The sequence below is a fragment of the Catharus ustulatus genome, chromosome 3 (genome assembly GCF_009819885.2).
Source record: "Catharus ustulatus isolate bCatUst1 chromosome 3, bCatUst1.pri.v2, whole genome shotgun sequence".
Lineage (NCBI taxonomy): Eukaryota > Metazoa > Chordata > Aves > Passeriformes > Turdidae > Catharus > Catharus ustulatus.
Genome location: NC_046223.1, coordinates 62,678,706 through 62,697,602, shown reverse-complemented (window position 1 = coordinate 62,697,602; position 18,897 = coordinate 62,678,706). Strand labels below are relative to the sequence as shown.

The 18,897-nt window shown below is 38.7% G+C and overlaps 1 protein-coding gene across 1 annotated transcript in view; it reads left to right on the top strand.

Annotated features, from left to right (window-relative positions):
* The window catches only part of LAMA2 (laminin subunit alpha 2), a 290,666-nt gene that overhangs the window by 497 nt on the left and 271,272 nt on the right, over positions 1-18,897 (top strand). The gene's annotated exons all lie outside the window — the stretch shown is intronic.

Here is an 18,897-nt window from a genome sequence, read left to right as displayed (position 1 = left end):
AACCATCTCTTTGTTAGATACAAAACCAGTATTTACACGGGCTTTAAATTCTCAGTGTCTGTCAGTGCAGTTCAAGGAAAGCCTTGAAACACAAAGAGTTAACTTAAGAAATAATTTTGTTGGTAAGTTATGAGTTATTTGTAGCTGACTTTGGATTGCATGATCTAGGACTTAATGAAACTCAAGACACCATTTTCAAGAATGTTTTGTGTATTCTGTGCTCATCTCACTACCTGTCAGTTGCATTCAGCAACAGAGGAAGACCTTTGCTATAGCTTCCCTACAAATCTCATAAAATGTGTAGCTGTAATAATTATAATTACGGTAAGGTGTGCTTTGTTAATTTTACAGTAAGGTTTCATCTCCCAACTAAGTTTCTGCAGGATATTAAAAATAATATTAAAAATGCTGCAGTTGTTGTGCCTGCCTGATTGCAATGATGGAGACAAAATTGATTCCAATTCATGGCATGGTGTTCCAATGTTATGCAGCAGCACCTGTTGGCTGACAGCTGTTCAAGATGATTCCAGGTTTATTAGTCATGAGCAAGACAACAATAACAGCAAATAAGTTTTCAAGTAGCAATGCAGGAATTTTATCTAAAAGATGTAAGTCTTGTTATATTTGGAAGATTTTTATTGTTAAATGAGACACTGCATACAGCCATGGACCAAGGTATCTAGATAAATACATGCAGTCTTCATACACATACCAAAATCTCTTCTAGGCTGTATCACATGGGAGTGAGGAAAAATCAGACTTCACTAAGGTGAACAAAGAGAAGAAATATTTTTCTGACATATAAGTTCTCAGCCTAGATGGAGGTAAAAAACAATTGCTTTGTGTTACTGCTTACCATATCTGTGCCTTGAATACACACGGATTTTATTTGGTCAATAATTTGTATAATAGAGTTAGTCTTCATGGTTCAATTTCAGAAATGTTTTCAGAAGCTTGGAGAATAACTAGGCACCATATCTCTTTTTTCTGTTTTGAATATGGGCATTACTGCCAGAAGGTCACAGACGAAGTCAGAACTTTTATAGTTCTGGTGGAGTCTTTGTATTTTTGCAGGAACTGAAAGAGAAATGTTGTTAAGTAAGAGCTGGTTATGCTGCTTTGTTTGAAGAAATGAAATCAAGCCTTTTTGCCTGGAGGAAACTCCAAAGCCAGATTTCATGCTATGCTTTTTGGAGTGGCTAATAGTGGTATTTTCATAAAATGTAGAAAAAGCCCCACATCTCATGATTTAATAAAATTGTACCAGGTTTTCTTTTTTATTAACTTTTTTTTTGGTTGTTTTTTTTTTGGTAGGAAGGTGATATTTTTGTACTGTTAGAAGTTGAGAAATGCCTATTAAGTTTTCTGCAAGACCACATCTGTTCTTCCTCATTTTGCATCCTCCTTGAATAGCTTATTCTTCTGTCACTTAATTGCTGTCTTATTACCCAAGTCTAGAAATCCTAAGGCATAAAAAGTCTCTTCCTTAAGAATAACTTTAACTAACTTCGTTCATCATTTTAATGACAATCTACTCTCTAAATCTCTAATCTACTCTCTAAATCTCTGTTACTTATTTAAAGGTCTTCACCTTTGTCACTTGCCTGTGGGAATGTTTGAAAAGACCTCAAATGGGAAAATATAATCTTTGGATGTTTTTAATATTTCAGTTGCCTTCCATTCCCATGCCCCTTTTGTATTCCTCCAAAATAATTTTATCTTGACTTAACCAGCTTTTATATGATTAGTCTCTATCTGGTAGGTATTCTGTATGTAAATGAAGAAAAGTTCTTTTATGCTATGTCCAGTTCATCATTCAATTCTCTTAAAATGTTTCACGCTACCGCCTTTGAGCAAGAAAAAAGTCTCACTAGGAACCAAAATAATACTCTGCAGATTTTAGACCTTCAGTTTTAACTAAATTCCTATTGATGTGGTTGAGTATTGCGAAGACTACCAGAGAAGAGAAGGAAGCTGGAGATTTTTGGATAGAAGGGTTACAGACTACAGAGAGTGCACTCACACTAATTGGAACCAATAACTTTGTATCAAACTAGAATTGCATCTCAATTTTATGGGTGGTCTTTCCTTGCTCAATTTTTACAAGAAGCTTTATAAATTGTAGTCTGTAGTTACAGCAAGGAACAGGGAAGCGTGCAAGGCTGCACTACTTGGGTGGTGGTGCCAACCACCCATCTGAGGTAACTGGCATGCCGTTCCTGACAGCAAATGTGTTTGTAAACTGCAAGGCTTCTGGCGTGGATAAATTTCTGAAAAGAGCGTGCTTAAGCATAGATGGGAGTGTGCCAGTGCTGACAGGCATTTGAATTGTTGTCCTGGTGGAATTGTGCCCAAGGAAATCCAAGTTTAATTCAGTACTTTTTCAAGTTTTGAGCTTTAACCCTCTAAAGATCTGGTGGTTGCATTTTGTTGCACTAAGTGCCCAACAGTGAGTCTGTGACTATATGCATTTGCAACTAAATAAATAAACAAATTAAGGGGGAGAACACCTGTGGCTCCATAGTTGACCTGATGTGCCTGTAACAGGGTGCAATTACAGAAAGGGATGAACCTACCCCTTCCCATGGATTTCCCACAAGAGTTTGTCCTCATTTCTTTCATGTGATTGTTAGAGATTTGGTGCTCATATTGTGAGTTAGATTACTGATCTTATCAGATACTAATTTTTTCTTCAGGTGCATATGCAATTCCAGCTTAATATGGAGTCAAATGATTTCCACAGTTGACAAAAATATGGTAAAAAGGTGTGGATATGGGCAGAAGGGGAATCTGCAATTTTCAGTGGCAGGACATGCTCAAGATTGATTTAAGGTAACTGTAAAATTATGCTAACCTGAGTAGAAACAAGATACGTGCAAAATTAAAGATCACCGAGAGACAAAGCTTCCACTTTTCTTTTTCTCAGTTAAGTGAAACATTACTGATGTTGACATAAAGCTGACCATTTTGTTCACGATGGATATAGGCTACATAATAATGGAGAACCTTGGAAACCATGGAATAATCCTAAAATAAAGTCTTCTAAAGGAAAGAAATGGATTATTTGAAAAAAGATGTTTTGAAAAATCACTTCAACTTCAGTCAGTAAGTAAATAAATACCCTAGCATCTCATTGTAAGAAGAAACAGCAAGGTTTCCTTATTATTTTGTATCCTTTCTGATGATCACAGAAGGTTATCTGGTTAGAACATATAGTGATGATTTCTCAAATGAAAAAATAACCCCCCAAAAGATCAGGAGAATTTAAGTCCAAGTGGTCTAAATGTATGGTCTGGATAAAAGAGGTATGAATTTATGGATTCTCATACATTTATTTTATGTCATGTTTACTAAAAATAGGCAACTAAAAATAGCTAAAGATAGCCATTAAAAACAAGCTAAAAATAGTAGGTGGATCTCAATGGGTTTTTCTTTTGGTTTTGGACTGGGGTTTTTTTGGGGTTTTTTTTTTTTTTTGACCTAAGCCTTTTTTGAATACTTCCCCTTTATTCTTCTGTTTTTTCTATCACATGTTAACCATAGAAATATTGGTGAGAAAGGACTACTGAAATCTAATCTTCTGTGATTCAAAAACTGTAACATGACCTGTACATAATGAGTTTATTAAGATGGAATATTGTTAGAGTAATACAGTTTTATCTGTGACTGTCTAGCTAAATCTTAAAAACCAGCTAGGACAGAGATTTCACAGCCCTTCTGGAAACCTGTTCCAGGGCTATACTGCTCATCAAGAGCAGTTTTTCTTGGTCTCCAGTTTGAGCATCTTGAAATCTGTCATCATTGCCCTTTCTTGAGTTCTTGTGGCTTAATGTAGTCATGACTCTTTGTTTACCTCAGACTCTTGTTTTCCTGATGTCTTCTGCTAAATATTTTCTTAATCAAGGGAGGACCCTTCTCTTCTAGCTTTAATGCAAATGTTTGTCTTTAACATTATTCAAGTCATAAGGAGTTCACATTTACTTCACATAAGTACCACAGACTCTAATAAATTGTCATCTTAGGCTGGGTTTGAATCTGGAATGTTTACCGGATATGCTGGTCTATACTGTTATTTACAACCCTCTTTTCAAATTAGCAGTGTTATTTCTAATTACAGTAATTTCATGATTACAAGCCACATCTTTTTGACTACAGTTTTGGTCCGTACTCGGAAGTGCGGCCTGTAATCCGGAGCGGCCAATATATGAACAATATTCTAAAAGTTACCAACACGGAAGTGAGAGCCCACGGCAGCCCCAAGCCAAGCTGAAGCCCGGCCGGCCCCGGCAGAGGTGGGAAAGCCTGGCAGAGGCGGGGCCAGCGGTGCCGGGGTTGGGGTGGGGGTGGGACAGCAGAACCCAAGCCAGCAGGGCAGGGGAGCCCAGCAGAACCGGGGCCAGCAGCGCAGGGGACCCTGGCGGTGCGGGGGAGCCCAGCAGAGACGGGTCAGGGCGAGCAAATGCGGCGGTGCAGGCGGCAGGAGGGGGTGAGCGAGCCTGGCAGCGGTAGCACCGCCCGACCAGCCCCGAGCGGCCCCTCCGAGCCATAGTGCCGAGCTGGGCCACCCGACCCCATCGGCAACCATGAGTGGGCCAAACCTGCCTGGCCCCGCCCCAAGCCAGTAAACCCTGCTATGCCACAATTCTGTTACTAATTGGCAAATTTGTGAAAGTTGCGCACGGATCCTCGCTATGAACGAAAGTGCGGCTAATAATCCGTTGCGGCTTATATATGGACGAGGACCTAAACCCTGGAAATGCGGCTTATAATCTGTACGGTTTGTAATCGTGAAATTACTGTATGTATATTTGTATATGTCTGTATCTACATTAACTACTCTGTAGTAACAGAGTAACTATGTATTAACTATATTTTATATTACTAATTTCTGACACAAATGTTGTGTCCCATAAACAGACATAGCATAGTATTCTATTACATAGTGATGAACTCTCAAAATTTTCATGTAGCTTGTGTGAAGTTCATTTTGAGAGGATTCTTTGTGGGTTCTGAAATAATTTACATCACTGTAGTTTTTCGGTGCCTTTCTGTAACTCATTGTTTTAATGCATCATCCATGCTTTGACATTGACTTGATTTTTATTTCCATTCTTTACACATCCACATACATGAAATAAAGTAGCAGTGGATAATGTCTTTAAGGAGAAGGTTGTGGGATTTACCACTTTGCTGAGAAGAATTTACTTCATTAGGAGGGAAAAAATACTTCTATAGTCAGAAAACATGCCAGGATTTTTTTACTTCTGTGACATAAATGCTTATATCAGCAAAATGTACAGAACCAGATAAGCGTCAATAAAGAAGTCAGCAGAGCAGTGAGGACTAGCCAAGGCCATTAAAAGGAAATTCACTAATTATGCTCTCAGTGTGTGCCTTGCAGAAGCAGGATAAACTTGCAGAAGTAAACCATAGCATGAATGAGGATAGTTGTTGGACTAGGCATTTCTGATCAAATTAAGAAATTAGTATGTGCTTTTCTTTGTCTGACTTCATCTGACTTCTGGTAGCTGCCATTGGAAGATTTTTGTCACCAGAGACAAGTAATGCATACTCTGCCTAAGAATTCTGCCAGTTCTAAACAAGGCCCAGTTAAGACACAGCACCTGAATTCTGACCCATAACACCTTACTTCTGTCATGTTCTTCCAACTTAAATATGTACTTCATCAGAGCATATGGAAATGAAAAACCATCAAAATGCATTATTTTTTTCACATTTCTGTCTAAGCTGAATTGGCTTTCAATTACATGTCCTTCAGGTTCCTGGGTGTCCATATATACACACTCTGAATTTCTTGTGGAATTTTTACAGGAAGTCATATTTTTCATATCTTTTTTCGTATTTTAAGATAACTACTCACAGAGGTTCTTGCTTCTGCCATATAAGAGATGCTTAGAAATGGACAGCAGAACCTACATATTCTTAGTGGATTTATGTTAGATTTATTGATGTAGAATTAAATACATATAATACACCACATTGCTACTTAACTGTGATGAGTAAACTTGGAGTTATCAGCATTGTATTCAGTTGGTCTGTCAGCTTCTGTCATCTGATACTTGGAGTTACTAAGTTTATTACATTGACTGTTAAGTAGCTTGACTGTTAAGATGCTTTCCCCAGCACACAGAGCATTAGCTGTTATCAAAATAGATTGTGCAACTGTAGATGTAGATTTAAGTTGGTTCTGTGATGAGGGGCAAAAAAGGACCTTAGACCCTGGTGCTTAAAAGAGAAGAAGTGTGAAAGACTGCAGAACTATGCAAGAGGCTCACATTGGTTTTCTTCCTGTGTTAATTTAGTGATTTTTACTGAAATTTTCCACTCTTTTTTTCTGCACTCATTGCCATGATGAGTAAGTGTGTATTAAGCTGTGTAACCTATGGATTGGGAATTTCCCCACGAAGGGAATTCAGGAGAATTCTAAAATATCTAATAAATTATTCTACAGATATTTAAGTTCCTTTACAAAGGGAGTCAGAATCACTATTGCCTGTTTTTGGTGTTAATACTTGAGACAGATAGAGAGGATTCCCTATGTTTAAAAGATGATGAAGTGTAATGTCACATTGCATATTGCAGCTGTTTTAAAAGCTGCAATATGCAATGTGACAATGAAAGACATTGTCAGATTTTAATTTGAACATTATATTTAAATAAATGGTTCATGGGAAGTGTATTGGGGTGGTCTCCCCTAATTTACTGATGTGTATATATATATATGTGTGTTTGTTCTTCCCTAACCAGGTAAGTTTTATGTTTGCAGAATGAAAGGTGCCCTTTGACCTTCCTTAATGTCCTATGTCAAAAAAAGATAGGTACATTTTTTGCTGTTTATTAGAAATAATAAAAGGTACATTTAGATAATAAAAGGTACATTGCAACATCGGGATAAAAAAAGTACATATGTAAATATATTTAATTTTTTTTTTACCTCTAGGCTTTTACTTCCAACATAATTTCCATATCTTTTATAAAACAGGGCAGATATTATCTCCATTTTACAGAAGTGGAGAAAGAGTTTTAATGTGGGTCTCAGAATAAATCAGTAGAGTTTGAAGCAGAACTTTGATATTTTGCCTTCCAGACATTACTGTGATTGATTCATAAGTGTATACTTCATGGCAGTGGAATTTTTAAAAGCTATTTCCATTTCTTTTAACTTAAACCTCAGAAAAGTGACAGAAATAGAGGGAAGCAAATCCCATCCTTTATGGAGTGCCACATGAAAGAAATTCATGGGTTTTGTTTTGTCTTTGTTTACAAGCACAATGCTCTAATAGGAAAAAAATTGTTATGCTTTTAAAAGCAGACTTATAGTAAAAATGGAAATGAATAAAACAGTAACATGGAAATTGTGTAAAAAAAACATATATGAGGTTTTTGCTGTTGCATTGACAGTACCTTGTGTCGTCTACATCAGATGGATATGAATTCTTCCAATTAAAACCAGTGGATCTTTTTGACCTGAAGGAACAGCCCTCAGCTTCCCTAACTTCAGAGCCTCTTTCTCTAGGTATTGGCAGATCAGAGGTTTATCTTACAGATTTTTGGTTCATATGTATAATTTATATCTCTTCATAACTGCATATTCACATTTTCGTAAGTAATTCTGCTTGCCAAAATTTCCTTTCTCATAAATGGATATTTTATTTTATATTTTCATGCCTATATTATTTCAGTGTCTTGTCCATAGGAAAGCCATCTGGTTATTCAGATATGGCATTTTTTAGAACCAAGAAGACTGAGAGCATAATAGTTTGTAGCATCAAAAAAAGAGAAGTGCAATTATAATGGGGAAAAGAATTCCCATATTGGTATATAGTCTGGTAAGAACTAGACAAAAGCTTAGGGAAGTGGTTCTTGAGACTGAAATTCCAGAGGAATTTGCTTTAAAACAGGCTGTTCCAGAGTGATTCTATTGCGAGAAGCTGCCTCAGCCATTGGAATCCCAGTGGGAATGGCAGCTGTGTGTAATGGGGGAGAAGGCTTCTGTGGTCAGGACCTAAGCATCACGTGCACAGAATAGATTGCAGGTATAGTAAGGGACAGATCATAGTCCTCACATTGAGATTTTCTAAATATACTACTAGGAACTTGTACAGTTGACAACTTCTTTTGTAACACTGTTTTGGAAGTTACTTTATGTGTAGCCTCATCAGTTTATAATCATATAAAATCAGAGTATTAAAGATAAATTGTACTGTACACAATCAGTGTCATGAGTGTATGCATAACATGAGAATTCCAATACCCTTCCTTGTGTATTTCAAGGAGAATGTTATAAATAAAATCTCTTAGAGGTGCCTAAGGAGAAGGAGCCATACTTAAGAAAAACATTGTCTTGGATTTTTAATACCAGTTCTCCCTTAAATGAGAGATTCAGGTTCTTGCAGAACTCTTTGGAGACTTGTCACTCTAAAGGAACTACAGTATTTGTCCTTCAGATTTCTCCATTAGGTTTCTTTCAGATGAGAGCACAAGAGCTCAACTCTAATCTGTGTATAGAGATTATAATCCCATTTGGTACAGTACAACTGCTTGCTGGAGATCAGCTGTGTGATAAAAATAGTCAGCAGGATCCAATTAAAATAGGGAAGAAGGATTAGAATGCATATTGATTAAAAGAACAGAAAACTCTAAGATGGTAAAATAGTGACATATTACATGTTTTTGTCAATGCTTGGGGCAAGATGAATCAAGTATGAGCATTCCACAAGAATCAGCAGAATATGGAATTGTGCTGCATGACAGCAGGGGTACTTTTATTTGGCCTCAACTGCATTGACAGTACAATTGAACCATTATTTAAGAAAGGATAACGACCAGCAATATCATCTTACAGAGAGAAACCACTTCCACAGAAAACCCATCTACTAACCCATGTGCGCTGTCTCTCAGATATTGATTATATGAGAGGTGGGCATGCAGTTGAGTAGAAATCTTTGAGGAATATTTGTGAATAGTTCTAATTTGAGTTGAGTAGTTGGCTAAAGATGGCCCTGGGGGTTCTTTTGTAATATGAAGAATTAATTGAAATGTGTATTTCTGTTATCTTTCCAATAACTGGATAGCTTCTCTGTTTCTAATAAAAGAAAATTTCCTGTCACAGGATATTAAACTGATCTCCACTGTCTTACAAATTTAATTTTTTCAACAAATTGATAAAAACTTATCAAAAAGGACACATTTAGGCATGTTGTAAGATTTAAAGGGTTGAAAATATGGCGATTCTCCCTAGTGTTATTGAAAGCCTCCCTGGTTCCTGCTGGTGTGCTGCCTGGGAGCTGTAGTAAATTTCAAATGGCTTTGCCTTTGTCCTAGTCTAGGAACAGCTGGATGCACTGCAAAGATGCCAAGATTAATATAGGTTAATATATTTGGAGTACAAAAAGATATATTTTATGCTAGGTAATGCTGAGTGGAATTGTCTGCTGCCTGAAAGTAATAGTTATATGGAAAGACATTAAGTAGATCAGTATTTGAATTTTGCAAAGTTAGGACATAGACTGCATGAAAATGGCTTTTTCACACCCAACCCAACTTTGAAGATTCCCTATGTAATCCAAATATGGGAAACATGTAAAGTGTAGATTAAAATAAGAATATACTTATTATTACCTTATAATAGTCTTATTTTTGTGATAAGGGTCCAACATTAAAAATATTTCAAACATGAATCTTTCAGAGGGAATTATTTTGTATTTTTTTGTCAGAATCTTTTTTCAGGTCCTTTATGTGACACTCAAATAATGCAGAGTCTAATAATTATATGTAGTGTCAGGTTTCATGAAGGTTCAAAGACAGTGCTTGTAGAAGAGTGAAGAGACTTGATACTGATAGCTAACTTTCTCAGGAATTTCAGTACAAGGATTTATGATAGAAATGTAAAAGATGTTCTCTTGGACTTAGAATTAGGCATGGGATTTTAAGGAGAGGGCAAATTATTAGTGCATAACAAAAGCTGAGATGTGTTAATAGATGCAACTATGCACTAGTTAGAGAAAAAAAATAGATAAGAATCAATGTTATTTCTTTATTAGAAAATGCAAACAAAACTTTAGAATTGAAACTTTCAAATTAAGAGATGTGGCTTCAGGCATTTTGTTCTTTGCTGATTCTACAGTGGCCATTGCACAGTTGGAAGCCCTTTCCACAGAAAATTACTCTGAAGAAAATTCTCAGTCTCTCCCACTGTGCCTGTAGAAATGATACCAGTCTGTCTTGCAATTTTTTTTTTTTTGACATTGGGGTGATGGCTTCTGTTGTCCTTCATAAAAGGCGGCTTTTTTTTCCCCTCTGGGGTGTAAGGAGAAGATTACAGTCTTTGTATTCTTAGTAACCAGAGTTATGTGTTCCCACCCAAATTTATTGTATAAAAGTTTCCAATCATCTTTCCTCTCTTTGGGAACAGCCTTTGACTTGTTTCTTACGAGCTTTCTCTGTTACACAACTTCTTGTCTCTCACTGCTAAATGTGCTTATTGATGTTGTGTTTTCAGCCTGGAATCCCTTTGTGCTCTACTGCTCCCACTTCACCTATTGCCTTTCTTACTCTGTGCCCCAATGTGAGAAATACAGCGCATCTCCATGTGTCACTGCCTACACCCTTGTGTCATGTGGTGCTCTCCTTGTCTTCCTGCTTCTACTCTTCAGGTGTTGTGGGCTTCAAAAGCAGAAGGGCTGCCAGAACTGGTGGTCTCTTGATCACCCTTTCTTCTGCATTAAGATTCAGATACATCTACTGAGTGTTCTTTAATCCTTTTGTCTTATAAAAGTGTATCTCACTTCTTCCTTTCAGGAACTTCCTGATGCTAACCCTTTCTCTCTTGACAATGTCTGTGTTTATCCCCTTGTTCTCTTTGCCTGTAAAAGGAGCCTCTCTTGCTCTACCATTTACTCCAGCTCATATATCAAAATCCCCCCAGTTTTGCATAAAAGGAGCACTGCATTTCATTGCTGCCTATCTGCAGTATTAGGTTTCCTGCCTATTTCAACTCTCAGTACCTATTTTAAATTCTTCCCTTTTTCTGGATTTTCACTGATCAAAAAATCGTTCTCTTCAATTCCATGTCTCAGTAACTGGACTCTATGAAAAGGGTAATCAAGTGTATTACTAACTTGGAAAGCATTAGTAGGTGCCTTTATCATCCAGTTCTAGTGGTTGTGAATTTATACAGTTACAAGCAGTTAAACCTGTCACTCTTCTAACCTATCTAGCTCTGACTTGTTGGGCCTCTTTTTCCCAGTCCAACTGATCCAGGGAACACTTAAGTATTAGAATTAGTTTTAAATATTACAGCCAATGATCACATCTATGCTTGTGAGTGTTACTGACTTGCTAAGTCTGCATAGACCTTAACATTTGAAATATAATTTTTGTATGGACCAGCCGAGCAGCTGTTTCATGTCAATACAAATGCTCGAAGTATCATTACATAATGTGGAACTGTGTGTTTCAGGGACAGTTCTTGAAGAATCGAACAGTGTCGAAGGTCCCCATGAATGGAGCAGTGTCTTGCCTGAATGACTGAAAGCATCTTCTGTTAATCAGAAAAAGTTGCATAAAGAGCTGTTGCTATGCATTAATGTGGGGAACATGAAAACTGTGAGGGGAGGGGGGCATTTTTCTAACTTTCCGAACAGTGAGAACAGCCAAAGGAAAACCCAAGAGACGTGCATTTGATTCATACTTCTTAAAAACAAACAGTTTGTTTCCAGCTGACAGTCCATTGCTAAAACTTTTAATCATGCAAATAAATGTCATATTAGTGACTGTAGTACCAGTGAAACTTGTTAAAATCCTATTGGAAGACCTGAAGAATTCTTTTCCTTGATGTGTCATCCTATGCATTTTTAAAGCAATGTGCAGGGATTCATCTGCATGCAGTTTGGACTGATTTTAATGGAATGTAAAGATGTGACATCTGTGATGGCTGTGTCTACTTTTATAAAGGAGAAAAGGAGCATTTCCACTAATACACATAGGCACAGCTTTAACAGAGAAGTATTAAGAGATAATGATATAATTCAATTTTCATGAATGATAAAGTAAGTATGTGTAGGGATTTTCAGGCTGGCTTGTATTCTAAGCCAGATGTCTTTAGCGGTTACAAGCAGAAATTATATACCAGGTTGCACATTTTCTGTCTAATTCTAAACCATGGTATGTTGTCACTGATTTGCTGACAGCCATCTGGTCAGACCTCATTTGATTTTTCCATTCAGTCACAGTTCAAGTAAGGGGACGAAATATATGGAAGGCAGGGAAATTATCTGTCAATTTTTCTTATGGAGAAAATAAATATTATTAAATAATCTTTCTCAAAAAATATATATTTAAAGATATTGAAATCCTGCACATATTCTGTTCTCTTCATGAAATAGGAAGAATTTTAAATTTACTACTGTGGCTACAGATGCAGATGCACAGTCTACTGTATTTTCATTTCTGCATATATTGCATATATATAATTTACAAATATATGAATACAGTACTACAGCTCTTACATGTCTTTTAGGAACCCTTTTGTAGCAAAGTCTCTGGTGAACAAATTTAGGTGACATACGAGAACTATTTCAATATACTAGAACAAAAGAATACTGTAAAACTAACAGTGTTCACAGTATTCTTTCATATTCTCATATGCAGCTGGACACTTTCTGATTTAATGCATAGTAGTAATATTACTACACAAATAAACAATTTAATTTTTCAATTTATTGTGCTTTTTTTGTTATTTGCAGTATTTCTCAGTTATTCAGCTAATTCAGGCCCCAGAATACTGTCTGTATGGAAATAAATCAGAAACAGGTAACCTGTTCTATGAGAAGCTGGGAGTCTAAGATGTGAAAAATATATTTTGCATTCTGCCTTGATACTGTAATCACCAACAGCCTTGATCTTGCTAATTTTGCTTTAAATGCATTGAAATTGAACAGATCAAAGGTGTGCCTTACAGTATAATCTGAGAAAGACGAATTAGTTCTCGTTTTAATAGGATATTGTATAGCATGGGCTTAAGTAACACGTACGTGTAAAACGGTAAATGTGAATGGTACATGTAGCTAAAATGATGATTTTAGGACCACATGGACTTTTAGGGGACAGTTTGTGATTAGCCAATCTGATAGACTTCTATGATGAGGTAACAGACTTGATGGATGAAAGGAGAAAAATGAGTGTTATTTATCTTAGCTTTATTAAGGCTTTTGATGCTGTCTCAGTAACATCCTCAAAGAAAAGCTGATTAAATACAGGTCAGATAAGTGGACAGTAAAGTAGATTAAAAAGTGAATAGGTAGATCTGAACAGTTGCATCAGTAGCACAAAGTTCACCTGGAGGCAGATCATTAGTGATCACAAGGCAGGCACTGGCAGTCAATACTGGGGCCAATATGTGTAATATCTTTGTTAATGACCTGGTTGGTCGGGTAGAGTGAGCCCTTGGGAGGTTTGCAGGCAATATAGAATTGGACAACTGGTTGATATGCCAGAAGAGCATTGGCAAGCTGGAGAAATGGACTGACCTTACGAAGTTCTGCAAAAGGAAGTGCAAAGTCTGGCATGTGGGGAGGGAGCCTCGTGCACCAGTACAAGGTAGAGCCAAATGTGTGGAAAACAGCTTTGCAGTGGAGGACCTGGGTGTCCTGATGGACAAGCTGAACGTGAGCCAGCAATGTGGCAAAAGAAGCAAATGGGGGGTGCATTAATTAGAATGTCTCCAGCAAATCCAGGGAGGTGATTGTTCTGTGTCAGTTCAGCAGTGATGAGAGCACACCTGAAGAACTGAGTTCTGTTATGGGCTCCTCAGAGAGACATGGAAATATCCATGGAAAAGACTGGGAAGATGATTAAGTACAGTAATTTCACAACTATAAGGCGCACCCTTTTTACCAAAATTTTCCCCCAAACCCGGAAGTGCGCCTTATAGTCCGGTACGCCTTATATGATGTACAAAGTTGCGAAATTTGCCGCCCCAGAGCTGTAATGTGAGCTGCAATGGGGGGGTGGTGCCACGGGAGCGCTGAGTCGTGAGGGGAACAGGAGCGGGTGGCCACAGCTGGCAGGAGCTGCTCAGGGAGGGAGGGAGGAGGCGACAGTCCCAAATGCGGCACGGGGAGAGAAGGAGGCGGCGCCGGTCCCGCGCGAGCCGCATGGGGAGAGAGGGAGGGGACGCTTGTCCCGTACGTGCCGCGTGGAGAGAGAGCAGCGCTGCCCCGGCCCCATACGTGCCACGTGAGTAGACAGCGGAGCTCCGCCGCGGCAGCCCTGTGCGTACTGCGTACTGCGCGGGTAGAGAGCGGTGCTGCCCCAGCCCCATGTGTGCTGTGCAAGGAGAGAGCGGCGCCACCTCAACCCCATATGTGCAGTGCGGGTAGACAGTGGAGCGCCGCCACGCTGGCCCCATATGCGCTGCGCAGGGAGAGAGCAGAGCTCCGCTGCACCAGCCCCGTGTGTACCGTGTGGGTAGAGAGCGGCACTGCCCCGGCCCCATATGTGCCGCACGGGTGGAGCGTGGCGCTGTCCCGGCCTCCTACATGCCGTGCGGGTAGACAGCAGCGCTGCCCCGGCCCCGTATGTGCCGCGCGAGTAGAGAGCGGAGCGGTGCCAGCCCCGACCACTGTGAGGGGAGAGAGGCAAGTACCGCCGATGTCCCGGTGCGAGCCATGTGGTGAAAGGGGAAGCGGGCGGCCACAGAAGCCGCGAGTCGCGGCGACCCCGAGCCAACCCAGACCATGGGCAGCCCCAAGCCACCCTGGACCGCTGCAAGCCCTGACCGCCCTGAGCCCCACCTTGCCAGCTGGCCGGCGGGAGTGCCTAGGCTTACGGCACAGGGAGGACGCCTGGGACTGTATTTAAAGGCTACGCCAATCTATGAAAAATGTTTGCAAATTGAGTACATGCCAGTAAACCTGCGATGGTGTGATTCTGTTACTAATTCGTTACTTTGTTGCGCGCCGCACAGCTCCTCGCTGCGAAAAAAGTGCGCCTTATAGTCCGGTGTGCCTTATATGATCTACAAAGTATCAAAATTCGCCGACTCCCAGGGAGTGCGCCTTATAGTCCAGTGCGCCTTATGGTCATAAAATTGCTGTAACTGGAGTCTCTACCCTATAAGTAGAGGTCGAGAGGGCTGGGGTTGTTTAGTTTGGGGACGTGACAAGGAGACTTTATCAACATTTGCATCAATAAGTGTCAGGGGATGATGTGGAAGATATCCTAACTTTTTTTCAGTGGTACCCAGTGACAGGACAAAAGGTAATGGGCACAAATTGGTATACAGGAAATTCCATTTAAACAGAAGAAAACACTTTTTTTTTTTACTGTAAGTGTAGTCAAACAATGGAATATATTGCCCAGAGGGGCTGTGGAACTTGCATCCTTAGAGAAAATAAAACAGCTCCACACTCCTGGGCCATCTGCTCCCATGACCCTACATGAGCAGGGGTTTGGGCTAGATATGAGGTCCCTTTCAGCCTCAGTGATTCTCTAATCCTCTGAAGACAGTTCTTAAGAGCTCTGCATAGAAATTGCTAATTGGTGATCTTGCATTTTACCAGAATATGTTGAAAATTTATAATCCTTATCAGTATGTGTTTGTACAGCATTACAGCAGAATAGTGAGAAGTAAATCAGTTCAAAGAATGAAAATTGAACTTCATGTTTATTCAAGCTCATCAGTTGAAACACTTCAAACTATTTTAATCTGAATCTTCAGGGTAAATGTAAGTGCACAGAATCTCTTACATATGGTAAGATCAGTTTTTCCATTTGCTCTTTGGTTTCTTAAGGTTAGATTTTTTTGTCAGTTAGATCTGAGAGTGAATAGATAGATGACTTTTATTAGACCCCATAATATGCCTTTTGTTGTCTCTTGTACAAGAACATAGTATACATCTTAGTCTTTCTGTTTAAGTTGACAGTATAGAAGACTCAAGGGTGCAGTAACTAATTCTGACTGTCCTATATGATTTCAATGGATATTGATTTTGAAGTTATTGCAAAAATAGTCAGATTCTTCATATTCTTTAGTGTTTAATGCATAGCAGAGCCTTTTTTCATAAAGCAAAAACTTTGTCAAGACAAAAGTCATCAGTAAATTGCATCTGGAGGCTCTGATTTTCCCAGGCTCTATCCTACCTTTGAGAAATTTTGATTTAATTTTCTCCATTTTTCATGCTGGCTTTTTTTCTTTTCTCCTTCAGTGATGGGATAGACAAATCATAGAGGTCTGTGTCTTGCTGTCTGTTTGTAAATGAGGGAAGTGCATGAGTATGTCTTCTTAGCATGGAGAGCCTGGTATTCAGTCATGGGGATGGAATAAAAATGGAAATTTTTAGCCATGTCCTGCAGTTTGGGGAAGTTGTAAATTGGTATGTGCTATGTAAGAACAGAAGACACATGATTTGGGAAAATTCCTGTTTGCAGAACACTTTCGTCTCTCAGAGTTTGTTTTACTTTTTCTTGTTAGGCTTGCTTGGCTGCCCAAGACCATAGTGCTGCATTGCAAAGGTTTTAATGAAGATCATGTGGTCATTGAAAAACAAAAGGAAATAACTGTAAAGAGTGCACTGCTACTTGCTTCTTCATGCATAGTGCACCCTTTCTACAGATAAAGTATTTGTACAAATGGGATTTTGCCCTTCAAAATTTTTATCAGAATACAGACGGAATACATTTGAAAATCAGTGGGTGTCTGACCCAGACTGGGCATGTAAATACCTTTGAAAATGAGATGTCCGTTAAGTCTTTGTGCTTTGGATTTTTGATTCAGTGGGAGTTCTGCCATAGATGTCAAGGAGACAGGATTTCATCTTCACCTGTGTTTTTCCTGTTTTCCTTTGCAAAACAACCTTTTCTGACAGCTCTGGGGAAAAATGAAATTCATTGCAAAGCAAGGAGGATGCTTATATATTTAATACAATAGAATATTGGGGTAAGCCAGTAGCAATTTTTTCACTCAGTCTCCAATCTGTAAAAGTGACGGAATTTTGCTGTTAAAATAAGCACTGTCCCTACAGATTTTCAATGCTGTTATCTGTGGAGACATAAAGTAATATTACTAGATAATCGATATACCCTCTTTCAGATGTATCTGTTACTGTGTAAGAATTTTAGTTAGATTTGCTATCAAGCTTCTTCAGCTTTGTGTTTCATGCTGTGTTTTTTGTGTTGAAGATAAATATGCAGGAGGGTGTATGTAATGTTGCTTAGAATGAGCAGAGAAAATCACCTCCAAGTAAAAGCAAGCCATCTCTACCACCAAACATCAAAAACTATTTTTCCACTTCCTTTGGAAAGAAAAAAAGGCTGACTGCTGAACAGTACTGTAATGCACAGTGATTTGGGGCAACTAACATAAATGGGTACTGAAACATTTGTTTTCAATTTTGTTTTCCTCTGGAAAAATGATCCTAGTGTCAATTTTTTTTTTTAGTCTGCATGCTCTGTTGTGTCTGGACAGCTATTTCTTCAAATTGAGTTTATTTTCTACTTGTATAAAAGCATTCATCTACATTGTGGATAGAGTGCATTAAGTTACTCCCTGTCGTGCACAGCTGGAAGCAATTCAGTGCTGCAACATTTTGTTTTGTTTTGTCCCAGTTTTTTCTCCCCACTGTGTTCCCACAGCCTAGCACAGCTCTGCGCTGCAGCAGACAAGTCTCTTTTTCCAGTGACAGTTCTTAGAACATCGGAAATTGACACATTCTCTTTTGTCTTTTTAGTACAAATTCAGTGGCAAACAGCTCTGTTTGACTGCATGAAGATTTCAAAGTGCTCTATAGACTAGGAAGATTGGCTTGAAAAGTTAGACATATTTAGGCAGGCTGTTTTATTTGCTTCTTTGAAGAGACTAGGGATATTTTGAGAAGATTGAGGGAAGTATGCAGTGCCAAATACTGGTCTGTTTAGAAGAGAGAAGAGGAATATGTAGGTCTTAACAGAGTTTTCTTTGAAGGAGAAAAACATTTTCTCTCTTCTAATGATTTAATAAGACACAAAGAAATCCCAAAACTGGTAAACCAAAGTTTGTCTTCTATCTTGGAAATACTTAAAAAAAGCTATTAAAAAGCAATACCGATTTTTTAAAGTTGACATTCTGTTTGTATGTGCAGGCACTGCAATTATTTGTATTAATTGTACCCTTGGTAAAATGAGATGCTGATCTTTGTGTAATCAAACTGCAATATAGACATTAAATAATACTGAATGCAAATTTCAGTGGGTTACAGGCTCTATAAGTATCTTTGCAGTGGCCTTTCTTTCAATTTTCTTCTCTCTTCCAGTCTCCCCCATTCAGCAAGTTCCTTCCTTTATCTCCATGCAGAGATCTCAGCTGCTGTCTTCCATCTATCAACCACCTATGGTGTTTCCTTTTTTCTCATTTAGGATGTCTACTTTTTCCTCTATGCAGTAGCAGAAGTCTAACAGAGATTATAATCTTGGTCTTGGTTCCTTGCTTGTGCTTCCATTGTAGTGCTGGAGTGTAATTCTAGTGAGACTTATCTCACCAGTTGCTCTGTAGGTGTGGGGTGGTGATATATTGAAACAGGATTTACAATTCTCCGTGAGTTATATGAAGGGAAGGAAAGAAAATTGTGTCAGAACTGGTGAATGGTAGGAACACTAATGTGCGGGGTAATTATTTTATTTGCATTCATATCTGTTTCCTGTAGCTGTCGTGTGCTGTAGCTGCTTCTTGACACATTTTAAAATAGGTTACCCCAGTGACTATCCCCACTTTGTAATGAACCATTATAATCACCATTCGGCAGCTGGAGATGCAGTTAATATCTTTGATTTCCCTCTAGAATCCCTCCATCCTCTCTCAGCTAGGGAAATCAACTCAGTGGGCTCTGAAGGTCAATCAAA